The following is a 19,702-nucleotide window of genomic DNA, read 5'->3' as shown; positions in this document are numbered from 1 at the left end:
AATGGCCACAGATGGGAGAAAATATTTGCAGGTTATCCAACTGATAAAGGCCTACTCTCTGGAATCTACAAAGAACTCAAAAGTCTAAACAATAAGAAGACAAATAACCCACTCACAAAATGAGGCGCAGAGTTGAACAGGCAATTCACAGAGGAAGAAATGCAAATGGCAAACACACACTAAAGAAAATGTTCATCATCCCTAATCATCAGAGAAATGCAAATTAAAACAACGACATTCCACCTTATCCCAATAAGGATAGCCAACATCAAAAAGTCAAATGAAAATAAATGCTGGCGAGGATGTGGAGAAGCAGCGACACTCAGTCACTGTTGGTGGGAATGCAGGATGGTACAACCACTCTGGAAAGCAATATGGAGACTCCTAAAAAAGCTCTCTATAGAAATACCAACAGACCCAGTTATACCATTACTGGGCATCTACCATAAAACCTTCAAACCAAAGTCCAGAGAGATTTGCTCAACCATGTTTGTAGCGGCTCAATTCGTAATAGCTAAAAGCTGGAATCAACCCAGATGTCCAGCATTAGAAGAATGGATAACAAAGATGTGGTATATTTACACAATGGAATTCTATACAGCAGTAAGAAAAAATGACACAAAGTAAATTGAGGAAAAGTGGTTCAACCTGGAACAGATCATTCTTAGTGAACTTACCCAATTACAGAAAAAAAATCGACACATAGTCTCACTCATCTACAACACCTAACCTGAATCTACCCAAGATACCTTACATACCCAGCAAGCACCTCATGGACTAGACAATAGGATGGATGGGAGGGTGGGGAGGGCATTGAAGAGTGGAAAACAATAATCTGGACCCAAAAGGCAATGGTACCATAAAAATCTACTTCCTAAAAGACAGACCAAATGGCTGAGCCTTCACTAGACCCTTACATGAAACACCTGAACCACAAGACACTGGAGAGGGTAGGATCAAGATTAACCTAAATCTTCTACATCTTCCCTCCCTCCCTCTCCCCTTCTCCCCTCTCTCTCTCTTTCCTCTCTATTTGTATATTAGATATTTTTTTCCTCAATTTCTTAGTAGGCACTGACCTATAACCCCCCACTTCCAGCTTGGGGCTACTATCCACAATGGGCTTTTGATCAGAGAAACCTACAAGGTTTCCCAAAACAATGACAGACTTCTGTCAGAGTACTTGATGACCCACCAAAGGCCAGTGGTAAGACCCTATTGCTGAAGACTCCATATGCAGCTGACATGTAAAATGGAATGGCATGGCTGGAAGCCAGGAGAGAGTCAGTCCCCAGACAGTCAACGTGTCTAGTGCCAGAAGGTGCTACATGGGCAACTGGGGGAAATGACCAATATCTGTCCAAGCAACTAATTGTCTAACCTAATTAGCAACAAATAACCTGATGTGATGCCCACACAAGTGCAATAGTGGCACACAGCCATGGTGGGGAACCAACTGCTCTTGTTTTGGCTAACTGATCCCCTCAGTGGTATGAGTCCCATAGCTGGAGCTGGGAAACAAGTCAGAACCATACCCAAACATAAGCCCACTCTCCAATATCAAGCTACCATCAATCATGGGGTACAAGAATGCCTACACCTATCAAACTCTCAAAAAAGTAAGTTTTATCTCAATTTTCTGGGTGCTAACTTACTGTCCTTTGGAGAATCTGCTTCTCTTTTTCAGATAGATGCAGATCCTAAGGAGAGAGCTGCCCTAACATACCGCAAAAGGGGCCCGACTGAAACTAAGGACAATTGGCGAAACAAGCAAGGGTGATGTTTTCCTGTGTACCGGATTCCAGCACAAAGGGGAAGAAGTCCAACACAGAGAAAACTCAACTCCTACCAAATCAGAGAGCCAGAGCCTCAGAGGCCCCCAACACCTCATCACTGAAGCAGACCAAAAATGAACCCAACATGGCTCAGGGATATTTTGCAGAAGAGGGGGTGGAAAGAATGTCAGAGTCACATGTTGGGTCATGATATGCAGAGACATTTATCGTACCAATAACTGTGGGCTAACTCCACAATGCACGACCCATTTACATCAACAAGGAAGGTCCAATGGGAGGGGGTAGATCATAGATGGCCTAAACAATGGTACCAAACTGCCTGTATTTGCTGAAAAGAAAACTAATAAATTAAAATTAAAAAAAAAAAAGAGCTAAGAAACAGCTCCCATGTTTTGGTCATCAGTGCTCATAAATAGCCAAAGAGTTTACAGATTACAGACTAAATCAGCACAAAGGGATCTAAACTTGTCAAAGAAGGCTTGCCAGGCCACATTTAGATTCATTACCCACAGGTATGGCCAGCTTCTGGGGCCACATATACACTGCTTTTTTAAGTGCAGTATATTAATTTTTTATGATATAGTAAATACATATAAATAGATGTGAAATCATTTTTATAATTTTATTTTAAAAATTATACTCTTATATTCCCTCTTTCCCACCCATATCCCTTTGATGTCCTCCTTCATGGATGTAGTAGAGTTTCATATTGCTGGTATGAACATACAAACCAGATACACCTTTATGGTAGGAAAGGATTTATTTTAAAATAGTAGATCCAGGGGAAGTCCCATCTATGGTGGAAGATGCTGGCTTGCATTCATAAATCCAAACAGAGAAAGAAACCACCACCAGAAGCAAACACCAAAAAGCAGCAAGCATAAAACTAGCACCTTTGAGCTGGAATTCAGATCCTCCCTCAGTGACACCTTAGGGATAGACTCCAGGATCTGCCCTCAGTGACACCTCTTCCAGACAGGCAGCTGGAGACCCAAGTTACAATTGAATGAAACACCTGAGTCTATGGGAGACATAGTTGACTCATCCCCAACTCTAATCCAATGTATGGTACCAAAACCTGATGGGTCTTGGGGTTCCTGAGCCCCAACCCTCTCCTCTAGGTAAACTTTTCTCTACCCCTTCACTGCATGAGCTGGCTGCTCATCTGCAGAGACTGAAGTAACTCTGGCCAGGGCCATTTTCTGGTGTCTTTCCAAAATCCCTTACTGAGTTCAGTCCATTTTCCAACCTCCTGCCTGGGTAGTCAGTACTCTCCTGGACCCCTCCTACTTCCCTTTTATACTGGGTTCCATTGAAAGCGCAAACATCTGCCATGCTTACTTCACAGGCTTAATGGTGGTCAGTACACTTAACCTTCAGCTTTTGCAACTTTTGTCTTCATAAAATTGTTACAGACTCTGTGGAATTAGGGGTCTTATTAAAGGTTTTTTTTTTTTTTTTTTTTTTTCGAGGTAGGGTCTCACTCTGGTCCAGGCTGACCTGGAATTAACTCTGCAATCTCAGGGTGACCTTGAACTCATGGCAATCCTCCTACCTCTGCCTCCCCAGTGCTGGGATTAAAGGCATGCGCCACCACGCCCAGCTCTCTTATTAAAGTTTTTGAGTAAATCTAGCCTCCAGTCTATTAGCCCTCTCCAGGCCCCCTACTCATTTTCCTATCTATAATGACCTCCATCAGGGTTCTCTTTCCATTTGATCCTCCACCCATCTTAACATTCCATCAAAATTCATTAAGGTAAGGCCCCAAACACACTCTAGAGGCACTCTGGACTGTCTTCCTTCCAGATCCCAGGGGTTCTCTGGCTCTGTTACCTACAGCTTATGTTTCACAGAGGCTGAAGACTGGAGATGCCTTTCTCCATTCCTGGAGTCTTTGTGTCACTCTAACACCTCCTGCTTTATCTTGGTATTGTGATTTAATACCTAGATTTAGTCCCACCTTACCTATCAGTAAAAATGGACTCTCAGCTCTCCATTCCCAAGAACACTCCCTTAGGTTGCCTAAAATCAAATCTAAAATCATTGGACCTGCCTGACCTCAATGCCAAAGTTTTAATTCAGTTTTCTACACCTGACCCCAACTTGGAACTTTCAAATTACAAATCCTGATTTGGACAACTTCATAAGATGAAATGGCAAGGGATCTTCAGTGCCTTATTCTCAAGTCCTTTTCCATTTGTTTGCATGCTTCTCTCTCTTTCTCTGTCTGTCTGTCTATACTGCTATAGTAACCAGATTTTCCTTCTCCTTCCTCTATGCCAACAGCAGCTCCAAGTGCTTTTCATCCACTGCCTGCCTCTTCTGAGTTTGGTCCTGCAGATGAGCCCCCTCCCTTCTAAACCTGTGGCACCCACCTGGATGCCCTTCTCTCCAACCTCCTCTCTGGAGATGATTTTGGTGCTCTCTGTCTCTCTCTCTCTCTCCCTGTCATCAGACTCAAGCCATTCCCCTAAATTGGATACAGACTATTCTAGACTGTCTCATGTCTGCCTCCAACAGGAACTCCTGTCTTTATTGAGCAGGTTACTTTACTGGGCTACGTTAACTTCTTCTGCGCATGGATACCTAATTTCTCTCTTCTTGCTCTTCCCCTTTCTCACCAGAGGAGGCAGGGCAATCAGAGTAAACTAGTGCCCACCTCACAACTAAATAAAATAAAGAAAGACAGGCACCTAGGGAGGCTCTTGCCTGTAGCTAATGACTAATAGAACAAAAATGCCAGCATTAAAATTCAAACTAAGGCCAGCCATTTCCCTGTTGTGGCTACTTGTCCCAGCTCCAAACAGAAATCCTAAACAGTTTCTGCTATCCATCTATCTCTCTGTCTCCTTTCACTATCATAAATTATTTGAAAGTTCCGACTCCCCTAGGCTCTCAAAACTCCCAGGTGGTTAGAGCAAATGTCCAACAGCTAGATAGAAAAATTCCCCTGCCCTGCCTTCAACCATAAAGAGGCCATTTGCTATATCCACTGAGTCATTCAGTGCTGGACCATCTTCACCCAAGGAGGGGGAAGAAAAGGCCTGGCAATCTTGTCCATGGAGGATTGCCATGGCAGCCTCTGATCAAAATGCCTGCTGTCCTTTTGGACTCCCTTCCTTCTCCAGGAGAAGATCTCTTACCTCTGCCTTCAGACTGGGGACTCCTGATCCTTAGATAGATGCCCCCTGGGACTTCTCACCTGTCTATGGGTTTCTAAATTTCCAAAAGTCCACCAGCCTCCCTGCTTGTTTTCTCCTGACCAATCTTAAAACTCTTGGCCTAAAAGAAGAAATAAAGCCCAAGTGTCTCATTTTTTTACTGCAATACAGTTTGGCCACAAAACAAGCTGAACAATAATTCCCTTTGGCTGAAAATGACACATTTGGCTTCCAGATTCTTAAAGACCTTGATAACTTCATAGACTGGATTGGCAATTGGCTCTATTCTTCTACCCATGATCTCTTCTCTGTCAGTTCTGCTTTCCAACCCAGACCCTCCTGGGGGAACAACCTTCCTTCCACTGTATTAAACAGCTCCTATCAGTGACCTGCCTGGCCCTCGCATAAGAAGATGACCACAAGCCTTCCTTTACTATTCCACTACAAATGACAATCTCTCTCTCTCTCTCTGTAATCCTAAACTGTAGTTGTTTGCTTAACCAGTTCCTGCTCAAAGTACAACTATAAAACTGGCCTTTGAGAATGGCTTCCAGGCTTCCAGCCATTCTACATATTCCACTGGTTTCCTTGCAACTCTTGTTCTATGTTGAAGGTTTCTAATATGACTTGCTTTCCTAGAGAAATCTGCCTATGATCAACAGCCTCAAGGTGAGATGGGCACCCGGTTCTCTTCTGTGTGAGCCTTCCTTTACCAGTCATAAACAGTGGCCACATAAATTTTTCTGAATGGCTCCAGGTAGAATCAATAGGACCTTTTCATCAATTCCATGCTTTCCCAGATGGCTTTCAGGCCTCTCCTACATATTAAAGTCTTCCCAAACACAAAGCATAACTAACATCTTCAGGAAAAGACATCTCTTCATGTTTAGTGTTCTTTGTCATGTTTAATGCTGGCCAGCTCTGTGTTTTGTGTTACATGTAGTCTGTCTTTATTTGTGACTAAATTCATGGTCATTAATTGGTCCTGCACTTATGGTCATTAGCTGTTCTGATGCTTATAGATATACTTTAAGATTATTAAATTGTTGGGCTGGAGAGATGGTTTAGCAGTTAAGCGCTTGCCTACAAAGGCTAAGGACCCCGGTTCGAGGCTCGATTCTCCAGGACCCACATTAGCCAGATGCACAAGGGGGCGTACACATCTGGAGTTTGTTTGCAGTGGCTGGAAGCCCTGGTGTGCCTATTCTCTCTCTCTCTCTGCCTCTTTCTCTCTCTGTCTGTTGCTCTCAAATAAATAAATAAACAAACAAAAGTTTTAAAAAAGATTATTAAATTACTAAAACCAGGTTTATGATACATTTCTGACTTTATGTTTGTTCATGCTTATTATAACCATAAGCATGCTTATATGCCATGGTTTGATCCTGCTTCTAACAATGCCTTCTGAACATTTATTATAACTTAAATCTTTAGAGAAGTGATTAATTTGGGTTTACTGACAAAATACAAAAATGTGATATGTTTTATCTATAGTTATCACTGGTAAGATATGGTATACATGCTTCTGTTGAGCCAAATTATTGAAAAAATGTTCCTAGCCTATATCAGTCTGGATGGAGTATAATCAATGTATCTATAAAAATGTATGGACACACCTAAGACTTTCAGTGAAGCAGTACATATTGCACTTCCGTCTTCTGGAAACTACAGCAAAGAAGATTCCTTTATAGTAGCTAATACATAAAATTTTCTAATAATTTGCAACTGAAGTTAAGCAAATAGGAACTGACTATGGGCCTGGCCCTTTTTAGACAATATATAATTACCTTATCTCAGGGGACAGCAACCTGACTTATTTGACAGAAAGAATGTCTTAGCCCTCATAGACTGTAAATCTCTTTCCTCCAGAAGCCTTGGAAAATTCAAACAGGATTGTCAATGATGTGGAATCCAAGCACAGTCAGTGTTTGGGAACTCCATGCATGAAGCTTCATTGGAGGTCCTCTCCCTCTCTCTGAAGTGGGTTCTGCCTGAAACTGTTTTCAGTTAAGGTGTTTGCAGGAAAGATAAGATGGATTAATATAAAAAGTTGTTTCTCTGTACTTCTCTCACCTTAATTGTTTATCTAATTCAAACTCAACTCTCTAAAAAGTTGGTAAATTTACTTATAGCACAGTGCCTTCTATTGAGATAGGAATTAGGGTTAGATAATTTAAAAGCCCCTGACCCAAAGTTATGTCCTGTATTGTGATAGGCTTTTCTATTGGCAATGTTCCATGTGCATACTCTTTTGTATTGATGTAAATAACCTTTTGGAACTTTGTAGTTCCACCAATTCACTTCAGAGGGCCCTATTACAGACTAACTCAGTCTATGTGGGCCCCTTTTGATAGTTCTCCAAGGTCTAGAAGTCAACAAGAATATAGATTTCCCCTTTCACCATCCCTAATCAGCTTGAAAAAGTCAGACTTGAATCCACTATTCATCTTCCAAAAAACTTGGGGTCTCTCTCCACTGACATTAGACTTGGAAGTAATTAGATTACAGACCCAATTTCTGTTGTCCCTTGTAACTTAAAAAAAAAAAAAAAAAAACTTCCTGACTGTAGCTCTGTAGCTCTGATCGAAACAGAGACATAAACTATATAATATGTTTAATCTCTGATTGAGATAATTAAGTTATATTCAATGCTAAGCTTGTATGTTTTCCATCTGGTAAAGCCTGTATTTTATTTTTCGTTGTTTGTTTGTTTTTTTTGAGGTAGGGTCTCACTCTAGCTCAGGCTGACCTGGAATTCACTATGGAGCTCAAGGTGGCCTCGAACTCACAGTGGTCCTCCTACCTCTGCCTCCCGAGTGCTAGGATTAAAGGTGTGCACCACCACACATGGCTAAAGCCTATATTTTTAAAATATTTATTTATTTATTTCACGCAGAGAGAGAGAATGTGTATGCCAGGGTATCCAGCCACTACAAATGAACTCCAGATGCATGTGTCATGTGCATCTGGCTTACATGGGTCCTAGGGAATTGAACTTGGGTTCTTTGACTTTGCAGGCAAGTGCCTTAACTGCTAAACCACCTCTCCAGCCCAAGCCTATATTTTGTTGCATAAAACACCTGTTTACAATGATAGGTTTCATAAGTGTTCTACTCTTACATGATTTCCTGTTGGCTAAAACTTTTATTTGTTTGCTATAAACTTATGGTAAAAAAAAAAAAAAACCCTGGACCTTATTATATGAAATTTTATTGTGCCTGTAGAATTAATCAAACTTTAAACCTCTTCAGCCTAACCTACCTTCATTTGTTCCTCTAAAGCTAAGACCTTTTGATCTCTGGACCAAGTAAATAAAAACTATATGCCTTCTATATTAAGGACTTACCAAAAACCTCTAAATCTGATAACTAAACTTTAAAATTAATTTCTTAATAATCTCTATCATGTTTAAATTTAAAATTATTTAAGATATTTCAAATATTTCTCCAACACTAGTCTTTCATACTTCCTACATTACCTAAGCCAAACCTTTATATTTCCAAAAAATACAATTAATTCCTCATCCAGGTTAACAATTCCTTCTTCCTTACCTACCATGTATGTTATGATTTTTCAACCTTAGATATAATATTAATGTCACCTGCAAATGTCATGTAACATACAAAAAAATCATACATAGATATTAACCAGATCATAATCCCTAATAGATTTAATATGGTCTATGAGATTCTTTCCTAAAAGCTCAAATAAATATCACTCTACTGAGGAGCTGCCATCTTGCCTGTTCATAAAATCCATGTGGAACCACAGCCTGCCATGTGTACAAGGTGCAAAGTCAAATGGAGAACCAAAAGCTGAGGATCCTCAGAGTGACATCTTGTGAGTACAACTTCAAGGATGGCCTGCAGTAATTGTGGAGAAACAAACATGGCCAGTCCTTAGCCAATAATATTCTGGGCTATATAAGCCTTTGTAACAGTCAATAATAATGTTTTTCTGGATATGACCTGATATTTCTCTGTGACCAGCTAAGATATCTGATGCTATATATTAAAAAAAATCTCAAAGCTCTACTCCAAGTTAAATATATTCTATCTCTGAATTGTAATTTAACACCCTATATGATAGGGCTCCTCCACAACCACATTTTAGCCTGTTTGCTTCTAGTCCAACAGATTCAGTTATTGACTTCTTGATAACCATTCTGTACTCACAGGCCCCTTTCTAGCCTCCTGTGTTTCCAGATGTGGATTTCTGTATCCAGACAAGACACAGGTCCTAAAGCTCTCCCAACACAGATCCATCTCTGGGGGCCATGGTGTCTTAAGGTTTCTCGATAGCCCATTTCCCTGTTTCCTTCTTTTTTGTATGACAAAAGATGCTAAAAGTGGCACCAGAGCTCCTCCTCCTAAATTGAGAAGAAAAGATTAAGGTTTCTTTCCTATGCTGGAGGACATACATCAGCCACTTAATGTTACACAATCAAATCTGGCCAAGGGCTGCTGGCCCGGCTTCCGGCCCCAACCCCCTTACTAATGTACTTCCAACACTACTTATGCCCCTGCACTCACAACAGATTGCCCCTAATAATCTGCCTCTAACCTCCTATCTTTTTTCTAACATCAACAAACAAACAACAAAAATAAACCGAAACAGCATGCCAGAATGCCCCCTAATCAAATGGACATCAGGCCAAATCTGACTCAAGTGAGACTCCACCCTGATCCAGACACCAGAGAGACAAGACTACCCTGCCCCAGATCCAACCCACTGGTCAGCAGGAAACAGTCCAGAGACTTGATTCATTGACCCCTTTCCTTTTACGTGTCCCAGGGTATGGAATGTAAGGGTTATAAGTCTGGGGTCCCAATAGTCATCAGAGTCACAGAAATTACTGGGACATGCTGGCCCTGGAACAGGTTTTAGTGCACAAAGAAAATTCTTTTGAGTGTAAATAAATTCTCAAACATCAACCTGATAAGTTCACAATGGCACAGGAGCCATGCAAAACCTGAGTCCTATGTGGAAAACAAGTCAACAGAGGAAATGGCCCTGTTACACCCCTTTCCTCTCTCCCTTCTGCTTTATCTGCTCTGTTTGTCCCTTCTTGTAAATATCCAGTTCAGCTGCTTCTGAGCACAGCAGCCTTCACCCTGCAGAATGGGGCTGGCCATCCTTCTCTGTTCACTTGCTCTATAATAAAGAACAGCCTGCTATTGAGGTCATATTTTCTTTCTCTCAATTTCCATGTCACTCTAGTTTGTTCAGCCCTTACTAGGATCTAACACCATTTAATACCCTGACACATACTGTCAGCCCACCTATGTCGGACACATTCCCATGGCAACTATCCTGCTGCTTGGCTACTGGGCTGAGTTGGTAACATGCTGATTTGACATTTCTCATGTGGATTAAATGGGATACAACAGCTAGGTCATTTATGGTAAACATTATGGGATGTTCTATAGTCGTGCCATACTATAATTCTTCATAATTTTTAAACAGATTGGTGAAATTAAGTTTAGCTCAAAATGGTACAGAAAATGTACTTGTCTCCTGGAGCATTTTCCCAAAAAATGGTACTCTAGCTTTAGGCATGTTCTCACCACTCAGAGGGGTGATGGGATGCAGCCACAGACCTTGCATGTGTCAAGAAAACAGATGAAGAACAGACTATAATGTCAATAAAATGTGGATGAAAAAGTAGTTGAAAGGATTTATCAAATTATGGCAATAATGGTAGTTATTCCAAAATTACCTTGGAAATTTTGAAAATGCATAGATTTAAGAACTCTTCTCTCTTTACAAAGATTCTGACACAATGCTTGGAAATCTGCATTATATTAAAGCTTCCTTAATTATTCTAATCTCCTCTACTTAGAAATCACTGTATCCCACTATGCATATTGTAAATGGTACTCATAACAATTGTATGATTCATGATTTAACCAGGAAAACTGCTTAAACATAAGCCATAAAGAATGCTATATCACCTGGAAGATCCAGACTGACCTGGAATTCACTATATAGTCTCAGAGTGACCTCTAACTCATGGTGATCCTCCTACCTTTTCCTCCCAAATGCCAGGATTAAAGGTGTGTGCCACTACACCTGGCCAGGAAAATGATTTTTTAAAGGAAGGATTTATTTTGGCTTACAGTTTCAAGGGAAAGTTTCATAGCAGACATAGTGGCAGGAGATAGGAGCTGGCTATTCACATTGGCAAGCAGGAAACAAAAGATGAGCAGGAAACTTTGCTGGCTCATAAAATCTCAAGTCCTAACCCAGTGACCCACTTCCCCCAGTGAACTCCATTTGCTAAAGGTTCTACAACCTTTCCAAAGGGCACCATCATTTGGGCACCAAGTATTCAAACACATAAGCCTACCGGGAATATTTTACATTCAAATCTCATCTTCTTTACCTGCACTACATATAACAATAAAGCATGTGCAAGAAAATCTTACAATATACAAATGCAAGAAAGGGAGATGTGGAAGCCAAATTTTGTCAAACAATTATTTCCTGTGCTGGTTTTATAAAATTGAGAAATTTTGATGTGGATGTGGATTAATTAAATGTCTTGTTTTTAGAAACAAAAAATAGAAACAGAAAAATTAGATGGTCAAACCATACAGTCTTTCTTGGATGTTCTGGGAAGATGAGTCACCTGTGTTCAGAAACATTTTAAGAGTGTGTATGTGACTAGCTGTCTTCAGCTCTATCTAGCAGTGAGGAAAAAAAGGGCCTAAGGGTGTGTGTGATTGATAAGAAGTTCAGGTAGGAAAAGCACACAGAGCCAAGATATATAGCTATATGGCATTTAAAAAGATACAAACTTAGCACAGTGTGAGATTAAGTATGTTTGTAGTTCTGAAAAGTACTTGTTGTAATCTGTCAATGTCTTCCCCAAAGTCATATATTGAAACCATAACCCCACAGTGATAGGATGAGAAAGTGGCTCCTTTTGAGAGATGATAAGGTTTGAAAGTGGAATCTTGTGATTTGAATCAGGACCTTCATGAAAGAGGATCCAAGGAGCCCATTTGCCCTTGAACCAAGTGAGAATGTAGCATGTGCTTTGTTATAGCAGAATTGGACTAAGACAGAAGTCCTGCAGTGCTACTGAGAAGAAAGATCAGAAGGAGCTGGACAATCCTTAGAAACTTCCTTGAAAAAAATGTAATGAGCTCATTGACAAAGCAGAAACATGAAAATTATGGTATATTCTACAATGGGGAATTCAGGAATAAAGTGATGTAGACCTCAATGACATTAGAATGAAAACTCTAGCTACTTTCCAATGTTCAATTAAGTACCCATCCATTTTCTGTGCTTCTTCACCTATATCACATAAACATTTAATATGCATAAACACACACACACACACACACACACACACACAGCGGTGCCTTCTGAGAAATGTGTCCTTGGGCAATTTTGTCATGTTGCTGACATCACAATTGTACTTACACTCGGTCAGTGCCTCAATATGGCCTCCATGTAATCAATAGACATAGTAAACATGAGATGAATGAGGTTGTTTCTAGTGTGATGTGGCATACCATTTTACAATGATTTTTAAAAAAATATTAGTTGTAGGAATATATTCTAAAAACATTAACAATATAGTATAGTAAATGCATATTTGGTTATTATCCTATACCTGACAGTAAATACATACTTTGTTGTTTATTGCCCTATGCCTGACAGTAGGTGTGTTTACTTCAGTATCACCATACACACAAGTGATGAATTGCTCTGTTACTACAGCTCTGAGTTCACTGGGCAATGGAAAGTACTCAGCTCCATTAGGGTTTTATGAGTCTGCCCTCACATATGTGGTACTTCACTGACTAAAACATTTCTACGCAGTGCATGGCAAAAAAAATTGTATGTGAGGCTGAGAGAAGCTGAGAACATGAGTATGATCTCACTGTCAAGAAACATGTGAACACATATATACATAAAATTAAGTGCAATTAAATAAATTACTTTAAATGCAACTATATTGTTATAGCAAATGATTTTATGTAGGTGTTCAAGACTTCTAGATCCTTGTTATTTTCTGATTCTTATAAGATTCTCTTCAGCCACCTCAGGTATTTGTTTTCTTTAGATTTATGTACCATTTCTTTTCATCAGTAAGAAGATTCTTGGATGTACAACTTAGTGACAACAGCTATTGGCATAGTTTTAGGGACATCTGGTGGGATCCATTTGTCTAGACCCTCAAAACAACATGTATAATGAAGAATGCAAGTGCTCAGCTATCAGAGAGGACAAGACTTTGAAACTGGATATATTGAAGTGATAATGGCAGCATATTAGGCAACTTTCTTTCACTATGACAAAAATATCAACCTGTGAAGGGGGAAAGTTTACTTTCCTCAAGGTTTCAGAAGTATCAGTCCATGGTACTTGGCTCAATGGCCTTCCAGTTTATGGTAGCAGAGTCAACATGTCATGGTAGATTATATGTGGTGGGAAAATCTCACATCGTTGTGCTTAGGAAGCAAAGAGAGATGCCAAGAAGCAGCAAAAATCCCCAGCAGAGGTCAGAGAGTACATCCCCATGCAGCCTAAAGCCCCATGTTTGCACTTGTCTACCAGGAAAGATGGACTTTTCCTGTCCAGGTCTCTGTCAAGGTTATAGAAGAGCATCATCTGGGAAGGTTAAGGCAACTTTATGGGGGCAGTGTTAGAGGATCTATTTACTAGATTTTCAATACAGGTAGCTTGGGATGTTGGTTCAGCAGGGAACCTCAAGCTCCCCCATAGTGCAGTGGGACCTTCCCTATCCTCCCCAGCCCCCAAATTCTTCACATCCCACAAGACATCTTGAAGATTCTGAACATGGTAGGGTGGAAGAGAAAGTTTCCACTCAGAACAGCCTCCTCAGATAATGAATTTATACCCTGAATGGTGAGCTCTGCCTTCCTCTGTTGCTTAGAATGTGATTCACACTGAGCTGCTGGGAGGATACTATGAAGCTCAGATCTGTGGGTGGCATCCCAGACTAGTCTGCCCAACTCTTGACTGTTGAGCATGAAAATTTGTGTGTTTCCTGTAAGCATTCTTATCTACCCAAGAGAATTTTCCTTTGAAAGCACAGAGTAGAGTTAATGGAATCAGGGACAGAATCTCTTCATTTCCCACTCCATTTTATTCTGATGATACAAACATCTCTTCTTTCTGAAATAATTACATTTAAGTGGTAAAGTTTCAAGTAGCTCCTTGAATTGAAGTTACTGCTAAAGTTACTCAGATAATTTGACTATAATAATTATAGACATGTCCTTGATATAAGAGAAAATGAAAGAATAGATATGCTGGAAAGCATTTACTTCTGATCTTAAATGTGTGTTTAAGTCTTGGCTCTATTTGACTATAATAATTATAGACATGTCCTTGATATAAGAGAAAATGAAAGAATAGATATGCTGGAAAGCATTTACTTCTGATCTTAAATGTGTGTTTAAGTCTTGGCTCTATTTGTTATTACTGAAGTAAGACATTAATTTTTTGGGCCTCTGATTTCCACCCCATCAGATGAAGAACTTGGAAGATTTGATGGTTAAGGTCTTTCCTTGCTTTAAGTTTCCACAGATCAATGCTATCCTTCCTTATATCCATTGACTTCACTTGCCCACCTTCAGCTTGCACTAGCAGTAACAGTAACTCATCATCTCATAGTGTGTGTACGTAGCATTTTTTGACACATTTCTAATGATATACTAACAAACTACTTGGGGCCATTTTGGCTGTGAATATGTTCACTTATCTTGGCAATTAGTGTTCTTAGCAACTATGCAGTCTTCACCCCTCTTTCTTTTGAGTAGTTATTATATGTTGCCTTTCTCTGTGTAACGTTTATAATGGATTGTGTTTGTGCTCATGTGGGCTGAGTCAGAAGGAATGGTGGCACACTGTTGCAGTTACCTTCATGTTACTGGGACAAAACACCTAGCCTGAACTGGGTTATAGGAGGAAAGGGTTTACACAGATTTCAGTTTCTAAGGAAGTTTCAAAATGGTGAAGAAAGCATGACATGAGTAGGAAGCTGGTTTATATCTTGGTGAAAGTAATCTATGCACTGGGCTTTGAATGGGCTAATAAATTTCAAGGCCAACCCCCCAGTAACACACCTCCTCATGTAAGGCCCCACCTCTCAAATTGCCACCAGCTGGGAATTGAATATGAGGCTTAATCACAAACAAAAGGGGTTATGAGAGACATTTACATTCAAACTAACCACATACACAGGGACAATTTCATCAGAACATCACAACATTTATCATCCTCCTATCATCTATATCAATTATATATTTTTATTTGTTGACCTATCTATAATCTGCCATCTATTCATCATCTGTGTTCTTCTTCCTTTTCCTCTGCCTCACCTGCCACTTGTCTCCCTTATCCTTCTGTTATGGAGATGTTTGCAATGCCCTAGAGAGGTGAGATTTAATTATGACATCCGATTTATTAAATATTCTTTTGAAACCATAAATTATTTAGAACACATATTAGTGTTTAAATTCTCAGAATAAATCTAAACACTTGAGCAGTTTGACTTCTATTAAAAAAACTGTGTGTATGCCTGTGTTGAGTGGGGGGGTGATGTGTGGATCTGGGCATGTGATCATGTGTTAGCACAGTCATATGTCTTACACAGCGCGTATGTGGAAGTCATAGGGCAATTTATGAGTAAGAGTCTTCACCAACCCCCTTCTCTGGTTCTCTCTGTTACTGTTGTACTCAGCTGTGAAAGCCACAGATTCCAACCATATAGGAAATTCTCTTGTCCCCCACTTCACCATCAGAGTGTAGGGATTACAAAAGCCTTCCATGGCTTCTGAACTTTTGCATAAGGTCAAAGGATCAAACAGAGGCACTTGGGCTTGAGAAGCAAGCTCTTTATCCACTGAGTCATCACCCCAGTCCAAAAACATTTATTTTTAAAATATTTATATATTTGTTTATTTACCAGAGAGTAAGAGAGAGAGAAATATGGAGAGAGTATGGGCACGTCAGGGCCTCTTGCCACTGCAAACAAACTCCAAATGCAGGTGAGACTTTGTGTGTCTGGCTTTATTTGGAAAGACCTATAATTTCGAACTCAAAGATTTAAGGATAGTGGGCTGGAGAGATGGCTTAGCAGTTAAGGCATGTGCCTACTAAGACTAAGGACCCATGTTCAATTCCCCAGTATGTATATAAGCCAGATGCACAAGATGGCTCAGGTATCTAAGGTTCATATGCAGTGACTGGAGGCCTTGATATGCCCATTATCTCTCTCTCTTTCTCATATAAATAAATAAAATATTTTAAAAAAAGATCTAGTCATAAGAAAAAGTTCTTTAATGAACTGTGTAGATTTCCACCACAATTCAAAGGAATAATTGAGATTGGTATCTACATTAACCAAGATAATTTCCAGAAGAGAAACAAATCCACCCAAGAACAATGAGGACAAATTCAACTATTCCATATATCTACTGTTACCATGAACTATTACCATCCATGAAGTGTCTAAGATATTGCTCTATTGTGTATCCTGTCCTCTGCCCTTACCAATTCTACCTTAGTGCAGGGGGAAGTCTTCACTTCCTCAACCAGGAATATAGACTCAGCCCAACAGGAAATCATTTCATAGAAATTATGATCCCCACATCACTCAGTTCTTAGTTGAATATCTCATTAGTGATTGGATCTCCTAATAAGAAAATATCTATTATTTCTAAACATTTAAAGAATACCATGATAGTTGTGAGCTTTTCAAGGCCTCTGTCAATTGCATTTACTCATGTTTCTTAAGTGCACAGAATGATGCATAGAACACAGTAGTCACTTAAAATGATCAGTAGGAGGCTGAATGTGCAATTATTGTCAGAAAGATATGCTTATTTCCTCTTAAGTCACTTTTTGCCCAATAGATAAGTCAGAGATTTCCTATATTTGGAAATGTTTTGCACTGTGAAAATAAAGAATACACTTCCTGACACCCTAAGGTCCTGCTATCACCAAGTCCAAGTGGCCGTGTCACCTAGATACTAAGTCTTAAAGTCTCAGAGTAGCATATCCTTTGCTCCAAGGTCACATCCTCTCTACCAGGACAGAAATAACTGGTGGTTCCCTTCCATAGTGAACTATGTCTGTGAACACTGAGATGCAACTAACATGATATTTCTACCAGCTAAGAAGAAACAGGGCTTCTGTTCTACAGTTCCAGAAGGAACAGAGCAAATAAGAGCAGTATGTATAGCTAGGGATCACCAGCTTCTGCAGCCTGAATTGCTCCTGAGGAACATGGCACTTCAGTTCTTAGCCTGTGAATATGATGTCATTAGCCTCACATTCTAGTATCTCCTAGCCATCACCATGAATGAAAAGGGTGTCTGAGTCATTTTCTCATGGTTGTAACTCAATACTTGATAGGAAGCATCTTGAGTAAGGACAGGTTTATTTGGGATTAGAGTTCCAGAAGTACAGTCCATCACTGTGGGAAAGGCATGTTGGCAGGAGTAAAAGGATGGATGGTTACAGTCCATTATAAAGTCAGGAACTAGAGATTGAACAGGAAGTAGAGCTTGACTAAAAATCTCAAGGCATGCCCCACAGTGACTCTCCTAGCCTTCTCAACAGTGTTATTTTCAAACAAATGAGCTATTGGGAGGGTTATGTTACATTCAAACCATGACATGAGGGTGCTATAAATATTCTTCTTAAATTTTGTTTACTTATTTATTTGCAAGCAGAGAGAGACAGAGAATGGGCATGCCAGGGCCTCCAGTCACTCAAACAAACTCCAGGTGCATGGACCACTCTCTGCATCTGGGTTTACGTGGGCACTGGGGAATCAAATTTGGGTCATTAGGTTTTGCAGGCAAGTGCCTTAACCACTGAGCAATCTCTCCAGACCCCTGTAAATATTTTGAATGGAAGAATGAATTGGCTATCTTTGTTTTTCCATGTGAATAGAGGAAAAATGGCTGCAACAAATGGCTTTTCAGTACTGCTAATTCACTAGCATAGCCTTGTTTCACAATGCATAATTCTTAAGAAGAGAATTTGTTTGACCTAACTCTGACAATGGGCTGACTCCTTCTAAGGTAGAGGTCTGTTTCTTGCATATCAGCACTTACTGAGTGATGGTGTTATCTAGCCCTATTCCAGTAGCAGGAAGGCAAAAAGGGCATTGTCTGGGCAAGGGTCTTAGTAGGTGTCTGCTAAAATGCTGTTGCTCGCAAAGGTGTTCAAACCTTTCTCAGTGCCTCTTGTAGTGTGATGGTGCTGTGCTTATGTTTAAGAAAGTCCTTTTCCTGTTATGTGACTCTAGACTGTATTAATGATGTTCTTAGAGAAACAAAAGAGTTTCAAAGCAAAATTTCAAGGGACCTGAGTGTGCTGCTTCACCATAGAAGAAATTTTGAGTTTGCTTGATGGCCCCTGAGTTCAGTCAGCAACCTGCGTGAGATATTAAAGCAAGATATTAACGCCAAAGCTCTCCTCTCTAGTTGTTGCTCATTCTCAATCATGTGAGTGGCCACAAGTGATACAACCAAGCATGCAATGAGCACAGATGCTTAAATTTCTGAGTTTGAGAAGTGAGTTATTACTTATAAGTGGATAAGTGACACAATTTTTTTCATAAGTTTTAGCAACTTTCTTTGTTTTTTTAATTGGCCAACAAGATAATAGAAGTTGAAAAATGAACTGGTATTTTTATTTATTTATTTATGTGTTTTGTTTTATTTTATTTATGAGAGAGAGAGAGAGAATTGGCACGCAAGGACATTCAGCCACTGCTAATGAACTCCAGAAACATGTGCCACCTTCTGCATCTGGCTTATGTGGGTCCCAAGGACTCAAACCTAGGTCCTTTGGCTTTGCAGGTGAACACCTTATCTGCTAAGACATCCCTCCAGGGCCCCACCCTTTTATTTAAAAAAAAAAACACGAATTTATTGCAGGCCTCTAAGTTATGCAGTACTGCAAAAGTGAAAAAAAATGAGCAAAAAAATATTACTGTGTGGAAAATTTCTTGATAAAGTTTATGTGACGTCACTGGACCCCTGAACATTTCCTAAACTTCGAGCCTTTTGCAGACACACTTTTTGCCTGTGTATAGCTGCTTTCCTTTCATCAAAAATTTTTAAAAAGTGAGATTTGGGAATAAACATTGCCCAAGATGGTGAAACGCTTGTTGTTTAGAGGGCAGCGGGAAAATGGAGGATATTGGAATATACACAAAAGGATAAATTTCAACAACTCAGCCAAGGACTGCAGCTGCTTCTCTATAAGGAAGCAACACACAAAAGATAATACAGAGAGAGGAAAGAGGGTCTCTCCTAAGGAGCACAGTCAGCTCTGACTATCCAAAACCTTCCTTTTCCCAATCCCAATTCTGGAGTTCATGGCTCTACTTTAAGGGGAGGGGAACCAAGCCAGCGAAAAGGGGAAGGGAAACAACACTGAGATTAAGAGCGGGAGAGGAGTTGGGAGCTGGTGGCAGTCCCCCCAGAAGAGCTGTAGCATGAGGCCTCCAGGAACCCCAGTGGGGAGGCGGTGCCCACAGCTCCTGCGTGAACAGACCTTTCCAGGTACTGGGACTCACCCCAAAACGAACTGGTATTAAGGATTGCATTCATAACTTGACAGCTTACTAAAGCCAACCTGTTTTAAAAGAGAAAACAATGATCTGGGACGAAAAGTAAAAATAATCCTTGCCACTTGAGTAATTCTTTTTCTTCTTAGCCAGGCTAATATTTAAGTTCCCTG

Source organism: Jaculus jaculus, chromosome 19, assembly GCF_020740685.1.
Source record: "Jaculus jaculus isolate mJacJac1 chromosome 19, mJacJac1.mat.Y.cur, whole genome shotgun sequence".
Lineage (NCBI taxonomy): Eukaryota > Metazoa > Chordata > Mammalia > Rodentia > Dipodidae > Jaculus > Jaculus jaculus.
Note: the sequence above shows the minus strand (reverse complement) of the source record.